Here is a 12,454-nt window from a genome sequence, read left to right as displayed (position 1 = left end):
CTTTCTTGTCCATCAGTTAAAATCCAGCTCACACCAGCAAGAGATTCATCTTACACATTTGGAACAAACAAATGTTCTTAATCAAAGCATGAATAGAACCGCACAGCGATACAACCTACTGTCTTCTACTGTAGGGCCTTCTGCCCTCTGTACCAGTCTATCATTGTTAATTTGTTCACTGTAATTTATAATTTGTATTTTGTATGTAACCCCTTTCATGTCCAGCACCATGAAATCAATGATGCTCTAAAAATAAATAAATAAATAATAATAAAAAATGAAAATGATCCAAAACTTTTTATTTTTTTCCATCCAGATAAGCGTATGAGGGCTTGTTTTTTGCAGGACAAGTTGTACTTTTGAATGACACCATTTATTTGATCATGTGATGCACTGGAAAGTAGGAAAAAAATTCCAAGTGCGCTGAGATTGCAAAGAAAGTGCAATTCCACAATTGTAAATAAAACGCAAAAAAACAAAGTTCACTATACTGTAAAACTGACCTGGCAGTAGGATTCTCCAGGTCAGTACAATTGACAAACATGCATAGTTTTTTATTTAAGTGGTAAAAAAAAATAATTTTTTTTGCTTCTGTCGCCATTTTTTGAAACCCGTAACTTTTTCAATTTTAGTGATATGGGCTCTGTGAGGGCTTATTTATTTTTTTGCACCCTGATCTGACTTTTTTACAGATACCATTTTTAGGTAGATACGATGTTTTGACGGCTCTTATTAATTCTGGCATTTCAATTTTTTTTCTCGTTATGCCGTTTACTGATTGGATTAATCTATTTTATATTTTGACAGGTTAGACTTTTACAAACACAGTGATACCAAATATGTGTATTCATATTTTATTTTTTTTAGTGGCTTTATTTTTAAATGGGGCAAAAGGGGGTGATCAGAACTGTTGTATTTTTTTCATATTTTTAAGAACATGGTTTTACCTTTTACTGTATTTTTTAGTCCCCTTAGGGGATTTGAAGCTGCGATCATCCAATCACTTGTACTATACATAGTAGTGCATCAGCATTGCTATGAATATTGAGGGTATGTGCACACGATGCAGAAAAGAAGCAGAAAATTTCTGCATCATTTCTGCATCTCCCTGGCAGAAAAAACGCATGCAGATTGTGCATGCGTTTTTCCTGCAGAATACATGCGGATTCACATGCGTTTCCGCATGCAGATTGACAGGCGCTTTCCAGGCGATTTTAGCATCACCTGGAAAGTGCTTGACAACTAGGTCACACTATATAAATCCATGCAAATAGCATGGATTTATATAGTGTGACCCGAGAGAGTGTATATACTTACCTCCGATGGCCCGCGCTGTCCCGCTCACTCCGTTCTCCCGGCAACTTTGAATTGAAAGACCTGCCGACGTCAGAGTCACGTGACCCGTCACATGACTCTGACGTCAGCGCAGGTCCTTCAACTCACTGCAAGTGCCGGGAACCAAGCAGGAGCGCTGCGCGGGCCGACAGATGGTAAGTATATATATATATATATTTTAGTTTATTCTTGTTTTACAGCTTTTTTAATGGTACCTGGGTGTGGAGGAGACTCTCCTCTTCTCCACACTCGGGTACCATCCGCACATTAGAACGAGCCAATAACGCAAGTACAGATGCAGTCTTGCGGAATTGGCGCGTTCTAATGCAAGTCAATGGCGGCGAAAACGCCGCGTTTCCGCAAAATTAATTGACATGCTGCGGATTTTTGAGCGCAGCGTTTACGCTGCGGAAAAATCCGCATCATGGGCACAGCACATGCGGATTTCAATTGGGGAACATTGCTGCCCTTCTACCATGCGTTTTTAATGCGTTTACGCAACTGCAAAAACGCCGCGGAAACGCATTAAATACGCATCGTGTGAACTCAGCCTGAAAGTCATGGTCTCCTGTGAACGCCAGCTAAATTCTGTGCTTGTCTTGACGATTCTCTTATGAAAGCCAGAGTTCTTCAGCAGATCCCCAACTGTCATGACAACCCATCGGCACCCCACAATCATGTTACAGGTGCGCCATTTGGCACATGGAGCGCAGATCTACAGGTGCATCTCACTAAATTAGAATATCATCAAAAGTCAAATTTATTTCAGTTCTTCAATACAAAAAGTGAAACTCATTCTATAGAGTCATTACAAACAGTGATCTATTTCAAGTGTTTATTTCTGGTAATGTTGATGATTATGGCTTACAGCCAATGAAAACACAAAAGTCATTATCTCAGTAAATTAGAATACTTTATAACAGCAGCTCGAAAAATGTTTTTAAAATCTGAAAGTATGTTCAGTAAATGCACTCAATACTTGGTCGGGGCTCCTTTTGCATCACTGCGGTGTGGCATGGAGGCGATCAGTCTTTGGCACTGCTGAGGTGTTATGGAAGCCCAGGTTGCTTTGATAGCAGCCTTCAGCTCGTCTGCATTGTTGGGTCTGGTGTTTCTCATCTTCCTCTTGTCAATACCCCATAGATTCTCTATGGGGTTAAGGTCAGACGAGTTTGCTGGCCAATCAAGCACAGTGATACTGTTGTTTGTAAACCAGGTATTGGTACTTTTGGAAGTGTGGACAGGTGCCAAGTCCTGCTGGAGAATGAAACTTCCATCTCCAAAAAGCTTGTCGGCAGAGGGAAGCATTAAGTGCTCTAAAATTTCCTGGTAGACGGCTGCGCTGACTTTGGTCTTGATAAAACACAGTGGACCTACACCAGCAGATCACATGGCTCCCCAAACGATCACTGATTGTGGAAACGTCACACTAGACCTCCAGCAGCTTGGATTGTGTGCCTCTCCACTCTTCCTCCAGACTCTGGGACCTTGATTTCCAAATGAAAATTGGCACTCTAGGACCTTGTGGAGTGTGTAAATGACTGCCTTCTAGACATCTGTCAAGTCAGCAGTCTTCCCCAAGATTGTGGAACCTACTGAAAAACTAAGGGACCTTTTTAAACGCTTAGGAAGCCTTTGCAGGTGTTTTTTGTTAATTATTCTAGTTTACTGAGATAATGACTTGTGTTTTCATTGGCTGTAAATCACTCTGTTTTTAATGAGTCTATATAATATACGAGTTTCACTTTTTGTATTGAAGAACTGAAACAAATTGACTTTTGATGATATTTTAATTTTGTGACATGCACCTGTATGTCAATCCAGGTCAGCGGGAGGGGAGAAGCAGTGACCTGCCTGTCCAACTAGTCTACAACGTGAAACGGTGCCTGGCGGCTTTGAAAATATCTTTTTCTCTGAAAGGCAGCAAAGTTTCAGAGTCAAACATTCTGTACCTGGTTGAATTCATAAAGCCAGTGTCTGATAGATGATGCCCATGGATTGGGTCATTTTGGAGATGATCCCCGAGAAGAATGTCCCGGATGAGAGAATGACTGTTGTAATGCAGCGGCTTGCTGCATTTCTAAAATGTCCAGGGGGTGTGTTCTGGCTGACCATTTACCTCCCCCTCAGGTGACTGATCACATGACTGTGACATCATCACAGGTCCTGTGTGCACAGAAGGATATATAAATCCTGGTGGTTTAGAAACAGAGAGAGGCATGGTCCCTGAGTGGGACTTCACTAGCCTGGAAGGCAGAGGCTGGATCCCTGTGTTTGAGATACCAGTAGCCTAGGAAGGCACATGGCCCGGAGGCCACATATGGGAAGCCTTAAAGCCACAGCTGTGGCAGAACCGAGCTGATAGAAGGAGCTGAGACCCGGCAAAGGTAAATCGGCGCTATAAGTGAATATTGTTGCTGTACCTTGCTGAAGTCTGTATTTGAAGCCAAGCGGGCATAGCTGCCATTGAAAAGGCTCTAGGATACATGTGTAACATTCCTGCGAGCCACTGAGATGGACTATGTTATGTGCAGTTTATGATGTGTAATAAACTGCTGGACTACATATTACCGGAAAACGTTGTATGTGTGCTTTAATTGACTTGGTGAAGCGAGTACCCCCAGCATGATGAATAGCGCTACCTTACACTGTGGAAGATGTTGAGGTGAAACAATAGATGTTTGAGGCAGTGCGTCCATACAGGATGAAAGGTCACGTACAACCTAGATGACTTCCCGTTGGCTCAAAGCACATTGCATAACCAAATACACAAGTCCTTTGTATCCAGTGGCAAAGGTATTGATAACGCTGCATTTTTGGAATCCACAGCGCGATTATTTCGTAATGGGCTTACTAGGTGAGGTGAATTCTCCAAGACATAGGTCAAGGTGAGCAACATGGACCAGAGGTGACAATGCAGCAGTGCTGGACTTGACAGAGGAAATGTGGAACAGCAAGTACAGTATTGCTGGATTGTGGATAAGCAGAGCTGGAAGCACTAGATGTAGCAAGCCAAATGTGCAGACAGTACAGGAACTCCAGAGATGTGTAGGTAATCTGGAACCTTGTTACAGAAGTGTGGTAGTTGACTGGAACAGCAGAATTGAAGGTGTGGTCAGCATCAGGAATGTTGAGAGGATTTAATGATCATCAGGCAACTTGAAATAGCAACGTTGAAGGTATAAACAGCAAAGGAAATAGCAGAGATACGTTAGTTGTCAGGTAACTTGCTTGATTCAGCAGTTGAAGGTGTGAACTGCACCAGGAATTCAGGACTGAGCTTGTAGTAGCGGTTTGCAAGACATGAGTCTGGAGCAGCTGCACAGCTGGCTTTGAACTGAACCAAGAAGCTTAACTTCAGCAAATCATGTGAAATCAGAGTGCAATATTGCCTCAATATACAGGTGGCGAGCAGCCACCCGAGTCCACCTCAAAAGGCTTTGAATGATGACATCACTTACCATAGTAAACCAAAGAGGACTAACACAGCCATAGGGGAAGGAAGCAAAACTGAACTTGGAAAAGCGAGTAACAACATAATTCCCAATTAAGTTTTAATAAATGTATCCCACAGTCAATATTGAGCAAGTATGGATGAAGATAGACTGGCAAGGTGTTTATAGCCCATGCACGAAGGGACACTGTATATGGTACCATGGCTGGTAGTGAGTGCTACTTTTCTTCCATTCTATGCAACCACATTTAGAGCCTACACTAAATTGGTCTTCAGTGGTGAAAAATTCTAATTTGCACTACATTATATACAGTAATTGAAAAGGCACAATATCTTTCAGCTGTTGAAATAAGGCTTGGGCTTAAGGGAGACAAAAGTCTGAAATTCTCAGCCAAGTCGTGTGACCATAAACACTTGTGCAACTTGTATGTGACTTGCAGTGCACAACTATTTTAAAGCTGCGATTTTGTTGCAAAAGCAAAAAGAAAATCCAAATTGCATTCAAGTCGGTGTTTTATAACTGGCACTGAAGTCTATGGCATATGAGTAATGTGAGACTTGCAACCAACAATAGAAAATCAAGCACTTATGCAAACATTTGCTTCTCTGCTGCAGTCTCAGGAGGAGACACCAGGATCTTGATGCCCTGCAACATACCGTATGTTTTAGCTTAAAGGGGTTATCTCGGACTATTTAATTTTTTTTTACTATGTGCCTAAGAACTAACAGGTAGGTAGTTGCTACCAACCTGCCTGTTGTGCCCAGCGCCAATCTTTGCCGCCACATAGCGGTCACAGACCACAGCCCTCTCTATGGAAAAATAAGTGTTATAGTATGATGACAAAAAACAAATAGATTTTAAAAAAACAAACAAACAAAAAAAAAAAACACTATTTGCTTTAATACATTTAGTTAGGAGAACATATAATCTATTAACTAAATGGTGCAGACAAGTATAGCTGAGCTCAGCCAGCAAAAAATAAGCCCTCATACAACTCTAGTGATGTAGAAATTAAAAAAAAAATGACTCCTGGAATGTGACAATGTTTTTTTTTTCTCTGTTTGGTCATTGCGATCAAAATAGGCTTTATCAGGATAATCTGGTTTTATTGAAGTGCTGAATTTAACCTTTGCAGGCTTTGTGAAATGACACTGTGTATGGTACATGCCTTGGTATTTTGTGTGAACAATGCAGAGTCATCAGTAATGAGGAACTATGACTGCTGGGCAGGACAGATTTCTTGGTCTGGTAGCAATATGGTCAGAGTAGAGATGAAATCTAGTTTTGGTCGTCTTATTAAGCACTTGTGGAAGATGCATGAAGACGGACCCATTGTACGAGTGCTACTCCAGTCTCTCCTCCAGTGCAGCAAGTGCTATATTCGTGAACAGGGCATACACTGTGAATCTGTTGTAGGAGAGAAACCACACTAGACCAAGGAGCAGCAGCCTTCTTGTACAGCTTTAGAAAAGGAAGTGAAAGATGAAAGTTAGTGTGCCATGCATTGTGGAAGTCATATAACAAACAGTTATACACATTGTGATATTGTGCCAGCTGTCCACTTGTGTTGTCGTTATGTTGGCAGTTGTATTACAATTTTGAAATACGTTTTAACCTCTTAAGGACCACCAATATGTCTTTTTACTGACCTGAGATTAGGGCCGACGTCACCACCCAGCACACCTGGGACGAACAGGGGGTGCCCACTCGCAGTCGGGGATACCGGCAATCTATGGGGCACACAAGTCAGAGAGCCCGGCACCACACTGACACTCTCTGACATCTCTGGGCAGAGGGCGCGATGATGTCACTATAGCGCGCCCTCTGTGCTGAGCAGTGCAGAGAGCCAGAAGACGCTGAGGAGACCAGAGCAGCAGCCAGCGGGGAACGAGGAGAGGCAAGTATTTGATTATATCTATTTTTATGTATGGAGCAATATATGGGGCCATTATATACAACTATGGGGGACTATGCGGTGCCCATAAGACTGTATGGGGGACTAGGCGGTGCCCATAAGACTGTATAGCCACCATGTGCATCAGCCACGATCATTGTCTGCACCGACCATGGGCGTTTAACCCCTTAAATGATGCTGCTGTCAATAATGACTATAACTTCTAAATGGTTAAAACAGTGTGGGTGTTCCCTTTTTAGCCCCATCGGCATCTTGAGATTATGATTATGTGGTCCTGATATTTGTCATGGCAATTCCACGGCCAAATATCGGCCTCAGGCTGTGTGCCCACGATGCGTTTTTTAAGCGTTTCCGCAGCAGCAAAAACGCTGCAGAAACGCTTAAAAAATGGATGGTAGAAGGCCTGCCATGTTCCCCAATGATAATCTGCATGTGCTACCAATTATTTTGCGGAAGTGCTGCATTTTCGCCGACATTGACTTGCATTAGAACGCATGGATTACGGATCACTGTATATGTAGATGCACATTCCATGCGTTCTAATGTGCGGATGGTACCCAGGTCTAGAGGAGCGGAGACTCTCCTCCGGACTCGGGTACCATAGAAAACTGTAAAAAAAAAAAAGAATAAAATAAAAAATAAAATATATATTTACCTTCTGACGGCCCCCCGATGCGCTCCTCCTCTCATGCCGGCAGTTCGCGATGTACTGAAGGACCTGCGCTGATATCATAGTCATGACGGGTCACGCGACACTGACGTCGGCAGGTCCTTCAGTGTAACGCGATCTGCCGGCAGCCGGGACCGAGCGAAGCAAGACTGCAGGGGCTATCAGAAGGTAAGTATAGATTTTTTATTTTTTGACATTCTCTCGGGTCACACTATATAAATCCATGCCGGTTGCATGGATTTATATAGTGTGACCAAGTTGTCAAGCACTTTCCAAGTGATGCTAAAATCGCTTGGAAAGCGCTTGACAACCCGCATGCGGAAATGCATGTGAAGAACGCTTCACATCCGTATGTCCCTGGCAGGAAAAACGCATGTACAATCTGCATGCGTTTTTTTCTGCCAGGGGAGATGCAGAAACGCTCAGGAAAAATCCGGAGCATTTCTGCATCGTGGGCACATAGCCTTAGAGTCTGCCAGCTATAGTGACCTGTTCAGAAGTTAGCAACATTTGGGTAGTAAAAATAAATTTTTTCATTCCTGTCATCCCACTTTGTTGCTCGCCAACAGAGTGTTCTGCCCTAACTCAGCCCATGTGCCTACCCACACTGCCTAAGCCCAATTACACACCGCGTGGGCAGACGCATTATCCTCCCTGGATCCTGTCTGCACCAGTCGCACCTGGAACACCCGGAAGTGTAGCAGTGAGCAACTACAAAATTATGTGAATCAATCTAGATGTGGGGAACAGAGCGCACAATAGGGTGATACCCTATGGAGGGAGAATAGGAGAGTGTTGTATACACTCACCTGCTGGAGTTGTGGCAGGCACAACTCCTATATAGGCATGAAGAAAAACAGACGCTGCTGCCCCGTGGCTGGTGGATAAATCCTCCAGGAATTATTGCATCCAGTTGGATGGACACGTAAGTTTGCTGCGCTGCTGGAGTAAATGATTCTACAATAACAATGTTAAATGTTTACTATTCACAACATGTTTCAACACCGCGTCGGTATCTTTATCAAGTGAAAAAAAAACAAATGTGCAAAACATGACAACAGATGGGTTTTTAAAAGCCCAACATAGGAAACACCTACAGGGATGGTTAAACCAATATGGAAATAAACAAGAGGAGGGAAGTACAACTAGCAATTGAGAAATTATTAAAGTAGGAGGAAGAAAAAAAAAAGAACAAAAAACAAAAAGAAGGAAACCATACTTTATAAGTGATAAAATGTAATAGATGAATAGAGGACAAAGTGTGGAGAAGTGGGATTAGAATAGGGGATGGGCAAGTGAATAGAAGCCAGAAAAAGAACATTTAACAGAGGAGCCACCTTGGGAAATGCATTAAACAAGAAAGGAACTATACGTATAAATGATAAAAAAAGATGAATAAAGAACAAAGTGTTGAAGAGATAGGAGTTCAGGAGACATGGGATAAGAACAAACAAACAAAAAAAAAATCACATATTTTGACTTTGCGGCACATTCATAAATAAAGTGCGCCATTTTGAAGAATTTGACGTAAAAAACGGTGATTTATATCAAAAGACAAAAAAGGAAAGTAACTTAAAAAGAAGATGCAAATGGTGAATCGGGGCCGTAGTTTTTATCTAGGCTAGGACAGCTATATCAATAAGCCATTGTATACTGTACAGCAACCTGCAGTCTGGGGACCCGCCATGCCTTTTTATGCTGCCTCCCCCAATCTTCAGTATACAGTAGTTTCCATGTCATAGGGAAGAAGAGTATCACATTCTTCAGGGGCAGGGATGGGTAGGCACGAATAGAGATCCGTGTACCCATATCTCGTTCCCCCATACTTCAAAAGTCTAAGGTTTCTCGACCCCCGTTTAGTTCTCCAGAAAGGCAAATGTGAGATAGAGGGGGTTGCATACATGTGCACATCTCACTATTCTATGGTGAATTGTGAAATGCAGCAAACTACACCCATAATCTTCATTGAAGAGAGTTAAGGCCCCGTCATACTTAGCGACGCTGCAACGATCCCGACAACGATATGACCCGTCAGGGATCGTTGCTGCGTCGCTATGTGGTCGCTGGTGAGCTGTCAAACAGGCAGGCTCACCAACGATCAGGAGAGCAGCGACATCGTGGAAAGAATCTTTCCACGATGTCCTGCTCCGGTTACCAGCCTGCTGAAGCAGGAGCAGGCTGGTAACTATGGTAAACATCGGGTTACTAGGGGCACACGCGCTCCTAGTAACCCGTTGTTTATCATGGTTACCAACCTGATCGCTGCTCCCGCTGGTCACACACAGCGGTGTGTGCTGACCAGCGGGAGTGCAACGACCAAAAAATGGTCCAGGACACTTTGCAGCGATCAGCGATCTCACAGCAGGGGCCTGATCGCTGCAAAGTGTCACACATAGCGACATCGCTGGTGAGGTCGCTGTTGCGTCACCAAAACCGTGACACAGCAGCGATTTCGCTATGTGAGACGGGGTCTTTACTAGAGTGCAGGATCTCCTCCTCTCTGGAGTACTCTCTAGATATGTGGGTGGTCCTGATAGTGGAACCTGCATCTTTTAGACATTTACAACCTATACTTCTGACATAGTCTGGTCTTTGCTGTAATAACATAGGGATGTGAAACCTGGACGATAAAGAAACAAGACAGAAGAAGAATCGACACCTTTGAAATGTGGTTCTTGGAGAAGGATGATATCAATACCATGGATGGCAAGAAGAACAAACAAATCAATCCAGACATGTGACTGGAAGCAGGATCACCAAGCTATGACTTGTTTACTTTGGACACATCATACAAAGACAGCAATCACAGGAGGGGGACATCATGGTCAGAATAGAAGGAACAAGGTGAAGAGAAAGACCAGCAACCCAATGGCTTGATACTATGATACTATCAAGATAACAGTGGAGAAGACCCTGGTGGACCCATCTAGGCTTGCAGAAGATGGGCAGCAGGGTGGTTCAGTGGTTAGCACTGCAGCCTTGCACCGCTGAGGTCTTGGGTTCAAATCCCACCAAGGACAACATCTGCAAGGAGTTTGTATGTTTTCTCCAGGTTCTCTGGTTTCCTCCCACACGCCAAACACATACTGATAGGGAATCTAGATTGTGAGCCCCAATGGGGACAGTGCCCATAATGTCTGTAAAGCGCTGTGGAATTAATGGTGCTATATAAGTGAGTAAAAAAGAATTGATCTTCCTACAGATCGTTTATCCATCAAGTCGTCATGGCTAGAGATCGAACTGAATGCTGTTAAATAAATGTCACAAAAGGTAATATCCTTTTAAGTTTTACTGCAGCTCTTGGAAGTTGTTCATTATGACAATGTGACCATCAGACTCGAAAAGGTTGTGTACCCCTTCTGTACAGGAAGGTAAATGGGCAAAAAATGCCTTACTTTATGCCTGACAACGTCCTACACATGGAAGAGTATGGTACTTGTCATACACTCCTCAGTTATACTGCTATAGGGACTAGAAATCTTAACTATTTGCTAGGACTGCGGTTACCATACACAATGCCGCAGACTATCGTGATATATGGTCCATGTATGATAGGACTGCAGTTATCATACACAATGCCACAGACTATCGTGATACATGGTACACGTATGATAGGACTGCAGTTACCATACACAATGCCACAGACTATCGTGATACATGGTACACGTATGATAGGACTGCAGTTACCATACACAATGCCGCAGACTATCGTGATACATGGTACACGTATAATAGGACTGCGGTTACCATACACAATGCCGCAGACTATCGTGATACATGGTACACGTATGATAGGACTGCAGTTACCATACACAATGCCGCAGACTATCGTGATACATGGTACACGTATGATAGGACTGCAGTTACCATACACAATGCCGCAGACTATCGTGATATATGGTCCATGTATGATAGGACTGCGGTTACCATACACAATGCCGCAGACTATCGTGATACATGGTCCATGTATGATAGGACTGCAGTTATCATACACAATGCCGCAGACTATCGTGATACATGGTACACGTATGATAGGACTGCAGTTACCATACACAATGCCGCAGACTATCGTGATATATGGTCCATGTATGATAGGACTGCAGTTATCATACACAATGCCGCAGACTATCGTGATACATGGTACACGTATGATAGGACTGCGGTTACCATACACAATGCCGCAGACTATTGCGATATATAGGACACATATGCTAGGACTGCGGTTGCCATACACAATGCTGCAGCCGCAGGACCCGAGCCCACCCGCCATGACACGTCACAAGGGACAGCATACAGCCAGCACACAGCCTCCCCCTTACCCAGGGCCGGGGACGAGCTCTCCGCAGACACCGGCTCCACTGCCCGCAGCTTACCTGGTCTGAGCTGTCACATTGCGGGCGGCGCTGCAGCTCCACACTCGCGTTCTCATCCACAGTAACTTGGCTCCACCCACCCAGACAGCACATCGATTGGAACTCCTGGCTTAGGGGCGTGGCCTTGGTACGACGTAAGAAAAAGCGCCACAACAGAAGAGGAAGTGAGACGTATAAGTGCCAAGACACAGGCTGCAGGTCGCGTGACTGCCCGGAAAGGGAGGAGCTTAGTGTTTATGAAGTTCTACGGAGGGAGCAGGAGAGCTCAGTGAGGAGCGGGGAGCCGACAAGTCTATGTGGTGAAAGAGAGTGAGGACTGGAGAGCAAGTGGGCAGCATCCTGCGTGGGAGAAGGCGGCCCCTCACTGCTCCTCATGAATACAGTGCTGTGTGGGGATATATAGTGCGGGGCGCCATCTCTTCTTGTTTGTAGCTCATGTGGGTAAGAGAAATGTGACTTCAAAGTGAGAAGACTCCACACATCTTTTTCTCATGATTTTTATTCTCATTTTGTGTTTCCAAAGTTCATTAAAGGAGAACTCCATCTGTAGACAATGGTGGCATTTCCATAGGACATACCATAGTGCTGAATGGGAGCGGGTTCCAGGGGCCACATCTCTCTATAGAACAGGGGACCCCCCATCCCATCTGGTGAGTGGATGTGGAAATACTAGGTGAGAGCACGGGCACACACTTTGCCATAGGAG

At 44.0% G+C, this 12,454-nt stretch overlaps 1 protein-coding gene across 4 annotated transcripts in view; it reads right to left on the bottom strand.

The window, feature by feature from the left end:
* SLC66A2 (solute carrier family 66 member 2) overlaps positions 1-11,898 on the bottom strand; it is a 157,857-nt gene extending 145,959 nt beyond the window's left edge. For 3 of the 4 annotated variants that reach the window (XM_073678895.1, XM_073678897.1, XM_073678898.1), the window contains exon 1: positions 11,749-11,898. The gene's annotated coding sequence lies outside the window, so the exon portion shown is untranslated. Of the gene's footprint in view, positions 1-11,694 lie in introns of all 4 variants that reach the window. The other variant, XM_073678896.1, reaches the window with a different exon arrangement.
* Between the last annotated feature and the right edge of the window lie 556 nt (positions 11,899-12,454).

The sequence above is a fragment of the Phyllobates terribilis genome, unplaced genomic scaffold (assembly GCF_046119375.1).
Source record: "Phyllobates terribilis strain yellow unplaced genomic scaffold, ASM4611937v1 Scaffold_4__5_contigs__length_816908805, whole genome shotgun sequence".
Lineage (NCBI taxonomy): Eukaryota > Metazoa > Chordata > Amphibia > Anura > Dendrobatidae > Phyllobates > Phyllobates terribilis.
Note: the sequence above shows the minus strand (reverse complement) of the source record. Positions and strands in the feature narration are given on the sequence as shown.